We start from the raw sequence: 13464 nt of genomic DNA on the forward strand, positions 1-13464 counted from the left end.
TAAGGTTCATTTTTTGCAAGTAAATGCAAGGGTTGACTGGCTCTTACTCCATCCTTGGATGAGATTTTGGAGTTGTGGCAGAAGAGAGATATTTGCAGATTGTCTTGCTGAGACCAATTATGCAGTGACGCCCATGTTTTGAGACGTCCTAGGGTCTATTTTCACTAGCGGTCATTGCCGTAGTGCCGTGATTTCTTGGATATTGAAGAAACTGAAAGGAAGCCATGATGAGATCAAGAATGAAGGAGAAAGAGTAGTTTATTCATGAGAGGAAGTTCCAATATATAGGCCAGTGATACATTGTATGTGAGCTCAAGAGAGAGCATCCCAGATCCACAAATCACTCCACTGATCTCTCCATGAATCTCTCAATCATCCACTAGAACCTTCCACACTCACACCTACTAACTGACACATCATCAATCACACCTACTACAGGCACACTCACCATACAGGTGGTCACATACATGGACACACAAGCACACACACACAACCATAGGTATACCTTCTTCAATTTGTTCTAACCCCCCCCCCCACAAATTAATGACCTTGACCCCTAGCAGTAGTCTATGGGAAACTTCATGGCTTGCCCACCTCTAATGGCAACACACATGATCCCAACCTAGACTCACCCTAAGTTGCATTGGTAGTAAACTCATTTGGACACCCTAGCTCCAACATTATCTCACTCCAATTTTTGTCCTTGGTTTACAATCTCTCTTGGAGGTTTCTTGACAAAATGACTAGCAACCCTTACAAAACCCAATATAATCTTTTCAAGGGGACATCCCAAGGCAGAGAACCCTATTGACCACACTCACAAAAATTCTAAATTGAAGATGTGGGGAAATACCCCCCTTTGATGGCATGTTTTGTCCTTTTCCTTCTTCTCTTCCAAGCTACCATAGTGTGAGGTACATTGTCATTGGGGAGAGGTTCTTGGCATAGTTCTTTGTGTACCTCTTTTGCTTTTTGATCTTTCTAGCATCCCATATGCCTTCAAATAGATTGAATATGAAGAGGGTCTTACCACTTGTCAGAAGAACAAGGGCAGTGTCTACTCTTATACATTGAAGCTCGTACATAGCCAACATCCATGTCATCAGAATATGATCATCATAGAATATACATGCTTTATCTTCGTTGAAGCAAGCATTCATCATGCAAAGCATAGTTCTCATAAAGATAGTCAAATCTTTGACTATAAACCACTTCAATATAAAAAATACCATGATACTTCCATGGTCCATATTGAAGTCAATTCAAGATCTATCACTTCAAGCAACTGAAACACACATAGAAGAAAAGTTTTGAAATGACAGACTTCTGTAAAACTCAAGCTTTGACCAAGATTTCTGAGTTATCCCCAAATTGAGCAAACAGAGACTGGAGGATCTAATTTGACCTATCCTGAGCAGCAACAAAGCGGCATTTATAGCATAATAATGAAAGCTCTTACTGAGGAGAGTTTCTAGTATGAAGCATGAGTGAAATGGTGCGTGATTTTGTTCGGGAAATGCCGATGAAAAACGATTGTCTTTTTGTAGAATTCTCCTTGGTTAGTGGACCAAATGGTCTCAAACTTATACCTAAGACATCTTATACCATCGACCAACTATGGCTTGAAGGAATTAGAGAAGTGTATTCTCTATCACTAGAATTATGCGATTGTTCAGTGGACAAAAATAGTGGCGGCATGACGCCTATAGTCTATATCTAGATAATTGCTTGGGGCTGCTGTAGGTTCGCCCCTACTATAGGAGAAATATGAAAGAAGATGTAGAAGATGAAGGAGGTGATGATACGTGGCAAAAAATGGAGGCTAGGAGCTCAAGGAGGACATGGCTCTGATACCAAATGAAGAAACCTAAAGGAAGCCATGATGAGATCAATAATGAAGGAGAAAGAGTTTATTCATGAGAGGAAGTTCCAATATATAGGCCAGTGATACATTGTATGTGAGCTTAAGAGAGAGCATCCCAGATCCACAAATCACTCCACTGATCTCTACATGAATCTCTCAATCGTCCACTAGAACCTTCCACACTCACACCTATGACTGACACATCATCAATCACACCTACTACAAGCACACTCACCACATAGGTGGTCACACACATGGACACACAACCATAGGTATACCTTCATCAATTTTTTCTAACAGATATACCTTATGTAGATCACTTTGGTTGCATTCTAAGCTGTATGCACTCATTTGTGGTTTGCATTGGGTTGCAGTGGATGCTTTACTGGCCATTTGGATGCATTGCAATCCTTGTTGGATACACTGATAGGCCTAGATTGTCTTGTGGGATGCTTTATTGATGGACATTTAGCACACATATGCTATTTTATGCTGAGGGATAGCTTTGACATATTGCGATGGATGCACAGGTTGTGCTATGATCTCTTGGATGAGACATTATTGATGCTTATGCCCATGGACAATGTTTATGCTTGAGGCACTTGGCTCTTATTAGCATTATATTTGCCAATGTTTTGTCATTGTGGGTTGACATTTTCTTTTGGGCCAAATTTGCTCATATGGATGCATAGTATATGCACATGAGTCAGATGCATTTTTTGATGCTTTGAGCCTTGAGTTTTGGTAACACTATCCTTCATTAAGGCATACATATTGGGTGCATCTAGTATTTGGTGTGGTTTCTCTCTTGTAGGTACTAGCATTTGGGATTTTGTTTCATTTGCATCATGGCATCCTCTTCTCTGTTTGAAAAGGAGTTTTTCAATATTAAAAAGTTTGATGGGACAAACTTTTCTTTATGGAAAGGACAGATAAGGGATGTGCCTATTCAAAAGAATTAGATTAAACCCTTGGCAGGGACTGAGGAAGCTAAGCCTACAGATATGTCTGAGGATGATTGGAATGAGTTGGATGCATTAGCAAAGTCTACTATTAGACTTCATCTTGCAGAGTCAGTTTATTTCAAAGTAGTAAATGAGTAGACTACGGAAGATTTGTGGAAGAAATTATGTGCCACTTATGAGAAGGAAACTATCTCTAATAAAGTTTACCTCATGAAGAGGTTATTTGAGCTGCAAATGAAGGAAGGGGTCTCCATTGCTTCTCGCTTGAATGAATTCAATATTTTTTTCAGCCAGCTTTAGGACCAGAAGATGAATTTTGATGTGGAGACTAAGGCAATATTTCTCTTTTGTTCATTGCCATCCTCATGGGATACCTTCCGTACAGCTGTCAATAACTCTGCACCTGGTGGAGTACTAAAGTTTGATGATGTTGTGGGTAGCTTGTTGGCTGAGGAGATTAGACGAAAGTCTATGGATGGCAACAAGCAGGATGCAACCTTAAATGTGCAAAGGGGCAGATCACAATTCAAGGGGAAGTCCCAAGAAAGAGGAAAGTCTCATAAAGCAAATCCAGGGCATGGAACATTGAGTGTTACCACTGTGGCCCCACTGTGGCAAGAAGGGCCACATGAAAAAGGATTGCTACAAGCTGAAAAGAGAGCAATTGGATAAGAAAAAGAATGCAAATTGGGGTGCAAATAAGAAGGAAGAGAGTCCAAGGGAGGACAAAGGAAAAATGAAGATCAAGGAGACTAATGCAGTCATTGATGATAGTGACAATGACATTCTCTTCATGTCTAGTTTACCTACAGACTTGCTCACCACTTCAGATGATGCATATTCCCAGGATTGGATTTTGGATTTTGGTGCTTCATTCCATATTACTCCCCATAGGGAATGGTTCTCCACTTATGACAATGGAAAGATAGGTTGTGTGCATCTTTGAAATAACTATGCATGTGATATAGTGGGAGCAGGTGACATAAAGTTTTCTTTTGCAAATGAGTCTGCGTTTGTTTTGAAAAATGTGAGACATGTGTCGAAGCTAACCAAGAGTCTTATTTCAGTGGGTTAGCTAAATGATGCTGGTTTTTAGACCACTTTTGGCTTTTAGAGTTGGAAAATTCATAAGGGCTCTATGGTTTTGGCCAGGGGTGCCAAGTGTGGGACTTTGTATCCCTTACATGTATCAGGGGTGTCTGATCATGTTGTTGCAATAACCGAGCAGCCAAGTACTTCTTTGTGGCCTTGCAGGTTGGGCACATGAGCCAGAATGGAATGAAACTCTTATGTCGTTTGGTTTATGTACCACATTTGAATTGTTCTGATTTTGAATTTTGTGAGCACTGTCTCTATGGGAAGCAAACTATGGGAAGCAAACTAAATTAGCCCATAAAAAAAGGGGAAAGAAAGAGCTTAAAAAGCTTGATCTAGTGCATTTAGACATATGTGGTCCCATACCTACACGGTCGTTAAGTGGGGCTGAATATTATGTAACATTCATTGATGATGCAACTAGGAAAGTGTGGGCTTATGCTATAGCTTAAAAAAGCGATGTGTTCGAGGTATTTCAAAAATGGTTGGCTTTGGCTGAAAATCAATCAAGTAGAATGCTTAAATGCCTATGGATTGATAATGGTAGAGAGTATATCTCTCATGACTTTTAGCATTTATGTGATACACATGGGATCAAGAGGGAGCTCATGTCCCCTCATACTCTAGAGCAGAGTCCAGTTGCAGAAAGTCCAGTTGCAGAGAAGAGATGAACCGCACCATTTAGGAAAGGTTGCAATGTATTCTTTCCAATGCAAGTCTTTCTGGTGGTTTTTGGGCTGAGGCAATGAAGACCGCAGTGCATGTGATTAATAGATCACTTAGCAAGAGTTTGGATGGCGGTATTCCTGAAGAGGCAGTGGCAAGAAGCCCTCTTACTCTCATTTGCATATATTTGGGTGTGAGGCATATGCACATGTGCCAAAAGAGCTTCGAAAGAAGCTAGATCCTAAGTCTAGGAAATGCATCTTTCTAGGTTATGGAGAGATGGGCTATTGTCTCTGGGATCCAAAAGCAAAGAAAATCATACAAAGCCATGATGTGGTCTTCAATGAGAAGAAGATGCATAAGACACCCATGAGGGATGTGGAAATGAGGAGAGTCACTTTCTAGGATGTGAATCCAACCGCATATGTTGATAGATAGCAAGCTGTCCATGCACCGAATGTGTAAGAAATGGATCAAGGGCAGATGATGGATCATCTATTGGTGGCAATGATGAGCCAAATGTGGTTGATATGCAGGTGGGACAGCAAGCTGAAATGCCCTTGAGAAGAACATCTAGAGTGTCTAGACTACCTAAGAGATTTGTTCCAGGGGTAGACTATGTGATGCTTACTGATTGCGGGGAGCCTTCTTACTACAGAGAGGCTATGATGCACGAGGATCAGCACAAGTGGGAGTATGCTATGATTTTAGAGATGTGTTCACTCATAAAGAATAAGACTTGGGACTTGTTTCTTTGCCACATGGAAAGAATGCATTGCCATGTAAATGGGCCTACAAGATGAAGGTCATAGGTGATGATGTGCCTAAGTACAAGGCGAGTTTGGTTGCTAAAGCATTCAAGCAAGAGAAGGGTGTGGACTTTGATGAGATATTCTCTTTAGTTGTGAAGATGACCACACTTAGATGTGTACTTGGACTTATAGCAACATAGGATATGGAGCTTATGCAAATGGATGTCAAGACAGCTTTCTTGCATGGGGATTTGCATGAGGAAATTTACATGGTACAACCAGAAGGCTTTGAAGAAAAGGGCAAAGAGCATTTGGTTTGCAAGCTAAAAAAGAGTTGACTCCAGAGCAAAATCTAGTTCCAGAAAAGATGAACTGTACCATTCAAGAAAGGTTGCAATGCATGCTTTCCAATGCAAGTCTTTCTGGTGGTTTTTGGGCTGAGGCAATGAAGACTACAGTGCATGTGATCAATAGATCACCTAGTAAGAGTTTGGATGGTGGTATTCCTGAAGAGGCATAGAGTGGCAAGAAGCCCTCTTACTCTCATTTGCATATATTTGGGTGTAAGGCATATGCACATGTGCCAAAAGAGCTTCGAAAGAAGCTAGATCCTAAGTCTAGGAAATGCATCTTTCTGGGTTATGGTGAAAGTGGAGAGATGGGCTATCGTCTCTGGGATCCAGAAGCAAAGAAGATCATACGCAGCCATGATGTAGTTTTCAATGAGAAGAAGATGCATAAGGCACCCATGAGGGATGTGGAAATGAGGAGAATCACTTTCCAGGATGTGAATCCACCTGCATATGTTGATAGAGAGCAAGTTGTCCATGCACCAAATGTGCAAGAAATGGTATCACCAAGTACTCCCATAGGTATACAATCAAGGGTAGATGATGGATCATCTATTGGTGGAAATGATGAGCCAAATGTGGCTGATATGCATGTGGGACAGCAAGCTGAAATGCCCTTGAGAAGATCATCTAGAGTGTCTAGACCACCTGATAGGTTTGTTCCAGGGGTAGACTATGTGATGCATACTAATCGCGGGGAGCCCTCTTGCTACAGAGACCTATGATCAATGCAAGTGGGAGTATGCTATGCAATCAGAGATGAGTTTACTTATGAAGAATAAGACTTGGGACTTGGTTTCTTTGCCACATGGAAAGAAAGCATTGCTATGTAAATGGGTCTTGAGAGTCAAAAGTTTCCTATTATATGTATCGAGATGTAGATTTCATTCATGTCACATGTGACTAGCATGAGGCCTTTGACATGAAGGATTTGGGACCTGCAGGTCATATTATTGGTATGCGCATCATGCGTGACCGGAGTAGGAAACTCCTTTGGCTTTCACCAAAGGAGTATGTTACAAAAGTGTTGCATCATTTCAATAAGGAGGGGGGGAAGGCAGTAAGTACTCCATTGCCTCCATATGTGAAACTGAGTCAGGCAGATAGTCCCAAATCAGATGAGGAGAGGGCCATGATGGCCAAGGTTCATTATGCATCAGCGGTTGGGAGTCTTATGTATGCTATGATAGCTACTAGACCGGACATTGCATTTGCAATGGGAGTTGTTAGCCAGTATATGGCTAATCCAGGAAAGAGGCATTGGGAGACAGTTAAGTGTATCATGAGGTACATGAAGGGTACCAAGGAGGTGTGTATCTGCTTTGGCAAAGGAGAGATCCGTGTATTTGGGTACATAGATTCAGACTATGCAGGGCATGTGGATAGCAGGAGATCCACTTCTAGCTATGTGTTCACCTTTGCAGGTGGTGCAGTGTCGTGGATGTCTCACACACAGAAGTGTGTTGCTTTGTCTACCACAGAGGCCGACTATGTTGCAGCCACAGAGGGTTGAAAGGAGGCTATATGGCTCGATCGGCTCTCGATCGGCTAGTGAGAGATTTGGGGATTCATACAAGTGTAGCGACATTGCATAGTGATTCCATGAGTGTTATTTAGCTAGCACGGAATCTGGTCTTTCATGCAAAGACCAAATACATTGAGGTCAAGTACCATTTTATCAGGGAGGTACTTGAGGACAAGCACATAGAGCTTGTCAAGATTCATACATATGATAACCCTGTAGATATGCTGACAAAGAGTCTACCTAGTTAGCGGTTTGAGTATTGTCATGTTTTGATGGGCATTGGATAGTATGCTCATTGGTTGTTCTCCCTTAAAGGCACATTGGCCTTTAAGTGGGAGGTTGTGGGGGTTAAAGGCCACTGTACCTTAACCGCGATTATGTACAATACTCAAACACATATATATATGGATGACATAGAAGATTAGGGTGTTCTGCACCCACCAAAAACTTGTGTGACTCTCTCTTCTAGCTCTCCTTTTCTCTCACCTTCTTCCATTCTGCTTTCGTTATTGAGATCTCTCAGAACCCTTGGGGGTGGACAGAAATGTCCCAACGACATCTCAGGATAACGCTGGTATAGCTTGGTCAGATAAACAATTGCAACGCTCTCTAGTTTTGGTAATTGAAATTGTGACATTGGCTCAGTGGCAAACCAATCATCACTTATGGTATGACCCACTTCAAGTCGGAGGTACTGGACAAAGGAATTCAACCATAGAATTTTAAGCTAAGGAAATTCATATGCCAGTAGCAGAGGGATATGAACCCATAGCCTCCCCATAGCAGAGGAAGTAGCCAAAGAATCCGATGACGAACAATAGTTTAGCAATACCCATAGTAGTCCATAGTATCCAAATCCAATATCAACCCAAGGAGGCACCAGAATCATCACCCTCCAAGAGGTCCTAGGTTAGGCCAAACAAAGGAGAAAGGAGAGTCTAGTACAAAAGCCAGCATATGCAATACCAAAATACTTAGCATGACCTAGCACTCAAGGGGTGCACTACTAAGAGACCCTATATATCACATGCATTGAAGGGGTATTTAGAAAACCCTTGAAATAAAATTTATTCCCTTAAAAAGTATGCCTCTTTACAAAGTGATTTTTTCTCAAATTGAATTAAAAACCCCCTCCTATTATTATAATCCTACTAAATTATTTTAAAAATTGAATTAAAACACCCCTCCTTTTGAATGCACGTGGTATACTAAATTTTTTGAGGCAAACCCCCCAAGACTAAGCATCGAACTAAACCCATTTAAGGAGTTCACTTCAAATGTTGCAAATGTATTCAATCTGGACAAGCAGAAAAATCCGATAGGTTAGTTCTTCTCACCAACATTTTTTAATTCAGTACTAGTAATCCCAGTGAGTCTAGAAAACCCAGTTGCTCCATGGAATATGAATCTTACATAAACCTAACAATACCAGTTAATCCAATCGTCCATCCAATAGTGCCATCAGTGCCAATAGTTGCCAGCAGTGTCACAAGTGCTAGTAGTTGCCAGCAGTGTCACAAGTGCTAGTAGTTACATAGTGCCCCAACTGCCAGTAGTACCAACAGTGCCAGTAGTGCTAGAAGTGCCACAAGTGCTAGCAGTGCCACAAGTGCCAGTAGTTCCAGCAATGCCACAAGTTCCAATAGTACCACCAATGCCACCGATTCCATTTACTAACCTAATAAATTCAAACATAGCAAGTTTAAAGTGTAGGTTTTTCGAGTCTAGGGTTCAATAAAGGACGCCTCGGATAGCCATGTAGTGCATGCAATTTGAGACCTGATGATGGGCGAGTGGTTGCGACACAATGTTTGGGGATCTAGAAAAATTACAACAACTTGCAGGTACCTTGAGTGGTAGGGCGATGAGCTGGTCCATCTCATATGGCCTAGCAAAGTTCATGAATTATCTAGAACTGAAGACAGCTTTCCTACATATGTTCTATAATAGAAAACCCCAAATAACATCCACAAGAACTCCGATAGAAGAAATTGATGGTGGAAGATTACACACAAAAATTCTGGAACCTCGATGCTCGGTTGGATGCGAGGGAAATACCCACAACCGAGACATTGGCAGGATATTTTTGCAAAGGATTGAGATAAGAGATACGTAGCATAGTAAGTGGATTGGAGATCCAAGCTTCAATGATTGGATAGATGAAGCTAAAAGAGCGAAATGGAGATGTGGATCGTTTGAAAGTCATTCCAAGCGTGATGATTCAGACAGTGAGTCTGCTTTTAACACATATGAATCCGAAAGTAATACAGACAAGGATACATAATTCAAAAGTGAGGATTCGAAAAGTGATTCAAATGATGAGGACGAAAAGTCCAAAAAGAAGCGGAAACATGAGAAAAAGCCACCACCATCTAGCACATTTAGAACATACTCAAAATGACACTAATGCACTATCTGACCTCATTGGCATCTGAATCAACCATGGGAATTCTAGCCAATTCAATACATATTCCACATCTCTCATCCATACAAGAAAGGATGATACAATGCATTCCCCTCTTTTGGACACAATCATGAGTGAATGTAGTCATGTGGACTAGTATATACCACACAATTGTGACCATTAAGAGAATGAAAAACATCATAATACAACTTAAGTATACATGATTTCACCAACAACATGTGTCACCTTCCCATGAGTGTCTCACAAACTATGGCTTGCACCTGTCAAAAAATCTCAAACCAATCTTGAAGTCAAGATATGCCTCCTCTATAAACTGTGTCTAGAACTCAATTTGTCTAACCTCAAGAAAGCATGCACCATGCTTAATGAAGACATGCCATGAAACTCTCTTCCTCAATGCCTTTTTTGAAAATTGGAGATGATCTATAATCCTCCTCCCAAAGTTTTCTAGTGCTATCATCATGAAAATAATCAATACAAGGTGCACGACCAATAGATGCTCACAAAGCATCAACATCATTACCATCCAAACTCTCCCTTATCATACCAGGAGAGGGAGGAGGTAGGAGGATTAGCACCATCATTAACAAAGGCTCAAGACTCTGCTCTCCATTGTCTCTTGTGCTCACAAGCTTTCCTCTTTCTCTCTTGCTTGAGGACTTGATGGGCAGGGGGTTCCTAGTAGCTTTCTTGCTTCTACAACTTTGAGAATGCATTATCTATGAAGCTAAAAGGAGATCAAGATGATGGAGAGGTAAAGAGGACTATGCATCAAATGAAATGAGCATAAGAAGTATGCTCTTTTGTACGAAACTTGAACACTCCCTCTCCCTTGTATTTGATTGATTCAATTCCAATTTGGTTGGATTCAGTGGTTTTTAGAGTTTGAATCAATTGATCGTTTACTATATTGACTCAATTGAGCCGTCCTCGATATTTGAGATGATTTTAATCACTAGATTTTGAGGTGATTTTAAATAAGATATATAACTTACCATATGATTTAGATGTTAGTTTACTCAAAACATAAAACTATGCCATATGATTTAATCAAACACTTTTTAGAGGTGATATTAATCAAGACATATAATTATATCTAGAGATGATTCTAATCAATCTACGTAACCATAAGTACTATATGATATAATCAAACTATATAACTATACTATATGATTTAATAAAATTCTTGAGATGTTATCCATATACATAATGTTATTTGTGTTAGGATAGCTTGCATGTGGCCATATGGAGATAATGATGTGGCATGCCATGATGCCTATGACTTTCATATCTTCATGCATGCATGATGTCATGTTGTCCCTGCATGCATAGTGATGATGTGTCAAAGAGACATTTCCCCCCCCCTGTAGTGTAGTTTCCTCTATACTATGTTTTTCAAGTGGGGAGGACACAATTTACCCTTTCCTTACTCAAATTTCAGCAAATTTTTTTCATAGCTTTATCACATCAAGGAGTTTTATTGTTGTGGAATTGGATATGTTTGGAGTTGTTTAAAAATTGCTATAGTTGTTTTCAATTTACCTAACCAAACCTCTAGTATTTTGAGGTAAAAATTAAAAGTAGGCCTCACAAGATGTTACCATTGGATTATATATGTAATACACACACAACATAACCTTATGTGCCCATGAACCCGATATATATTAAAACATGTATAAATTATAATTTGAGTACCTTTGATTATGGGGATAAAAAATGCATATTTTTCTAATATTTTAAATAATTTTAATTGATTTTTAATTTAGGTAACCAACCTAGGCAGGACATCCTTAGCTTGCAGCCACCCCACATGATGTTTCTCCTTAATCATATTAATTGTCGCAATACATGAGTAGTAATTTTTTAAATTATATTAAATGTATCATGATGAGAATATAATGATTATATTAACCCTATCCCCAATCACTTTACTACAAATCTTTCACTCCACTTTCTTAATTTATACTAAATGTCTCATGGATGAGAATATAATAATTATATCAATCCCATACCCAGTCACTTTATTCTAAATCTTTCACTACACTTCATTCTAAATCTTTCACAACAATTTATTCCAAATATTTCAAGTTTCACTTGAGAATATCGAGTAGAGCATTCTCCTACCCTCGTCATTGTAGGTGAAATCACTTCCTTTCTCATTCCTCTATCCATCTTGGAAGTTGGCTTATGGTTGTGCACTTCATTTCTCACCTTCTTGTCATTACAAAAGCTCTTCCTTTATCTCACCTTTGTTTCCTCTTTCCTTCTTCTATCTCACCTTATAGTTGCAGACTTAATTCCTTGTCTTGTCATTGCAAAATCACTTGCTTTCTTGTAGATCACTCTTGTTACAAAAGCACTTTTTTTATCTAACCCTCCTCTCCTCTTTCATACTTCCATCTTACACTCTTCTCATGTGATCACAAACTAATCGTTATCTTTTCCTAGTCCAATGAGAAGAATGTAGACTAGTATTTATGACTTTTTCTCTAGACTTATTGGCTTTAACTAATCACCAATTGACTTATAGTCTAGCTAAGTACTCTAGTCCTAACTTACTTTGTAGGCTTTGATGCATTGTTCAATCAATTCTCTAGTCGACATATTTTTCGTTCAATCTATTCTCTAATCCCAGACATATTTTTGATGCATTGGTCAATAAATTCTCTAATCTTGGACATATTTCTTGTGTTAAAATAGGTATCAAGATATTTCCTTGCACTCACAACAATGTTTGACTTGTGAGAATGGGTATCATAACATCTTTAACATTGAAATTGATGATATTCAATGTTAATCATGTCTTCTAATCCCAATATGTATGTTGCTTTGCTACCTCTTAATGCTAATTAAGAGTGATTGAAGTTGTCAAAGTCCTTGCCAAAGTCTTAGGTCCTATCTTTGTCTCTATGATAATGTCCCACAACTTCCTTGACTAGAATATATTTACCATCTTGAATTTTGAGTTGCCAAAATTATATTCACCTAGCCTGCTATTTTGATCTAGAAAGATAATACCATCATGCGATTTTTCCATGACAAACAAACTTTGTAGAAAATATCAAATATATATAATATATTGGCAACAACATGCCAAAGATAGCCAAAAGGTGTTGCCAAAGCTAGCCAAAAGGTGTTAACAATAAGGTTGTATATGTAAAAAATGAGAACTAAGGTGACAAATGTATACATCATGTGATGTCAATAATTTTTAGTTTTTCCATCTCCTTAAATTTCTTAAGGATCAAAGGTTATGGCTATTTGAAGAACTATAAACCTTTGGAGTGTAAAAAATGATGATGTGGCAAAGTGTGTGCATATGCTCTAGAGTGGGAGTGCCAAGCTAGCTCAATGCATTGAGTTGGAAATGTGAGGTGATAATATGCCACATTACCATGACATGGAACATACTGACATGACAATCTTGATGTGGTACAAATGCTATGGCAGTGATAGTACTGACATGGCAACTGATGTGGTGGAGAGTGACATGGTAGTGTTAACAAGGTGGGAATGGCCACGTCTTGTTGATGTACCACATGTGAGTTGTGTCACTTGTCACCAGTGTTGTCCTTGCCGTGCCTTGCCATACTGCTTTGTGTGCATCTCCACACTATTTATTCTATAGGCTATAGTCTAGCTGCTTCTCTAACAAATTGTTTTATTTACATCCTTAAAAAATGCATGCTAGAAAGTGCAAACTAATATTGCCTTAGCACTTGGTTTTATTAGGAACCTATGCAAATGTCACATGGGGTGGTGATGCATATGACATTGTACAAGCAAAAGGGACATATTTCACTAGCCAACAATGCAAGGGTG

The sequence above is a fragment of the Dipteris shenzhenensis genome, chromosome 22, assembly GCF_047967505.1.
Source record: "Dipteris shenzhenensis isolate YYH24624 ecotype China chromosome 22, Dip_SZ_1.0, whole genome shotgun sequence".
NCBI lineage: Eukaryota > Viridiplantae > Streptophyta > Polypodiopsida > Gleicheniales > Dipteridaceae > Dipteris > Dipteris shenzhenensis.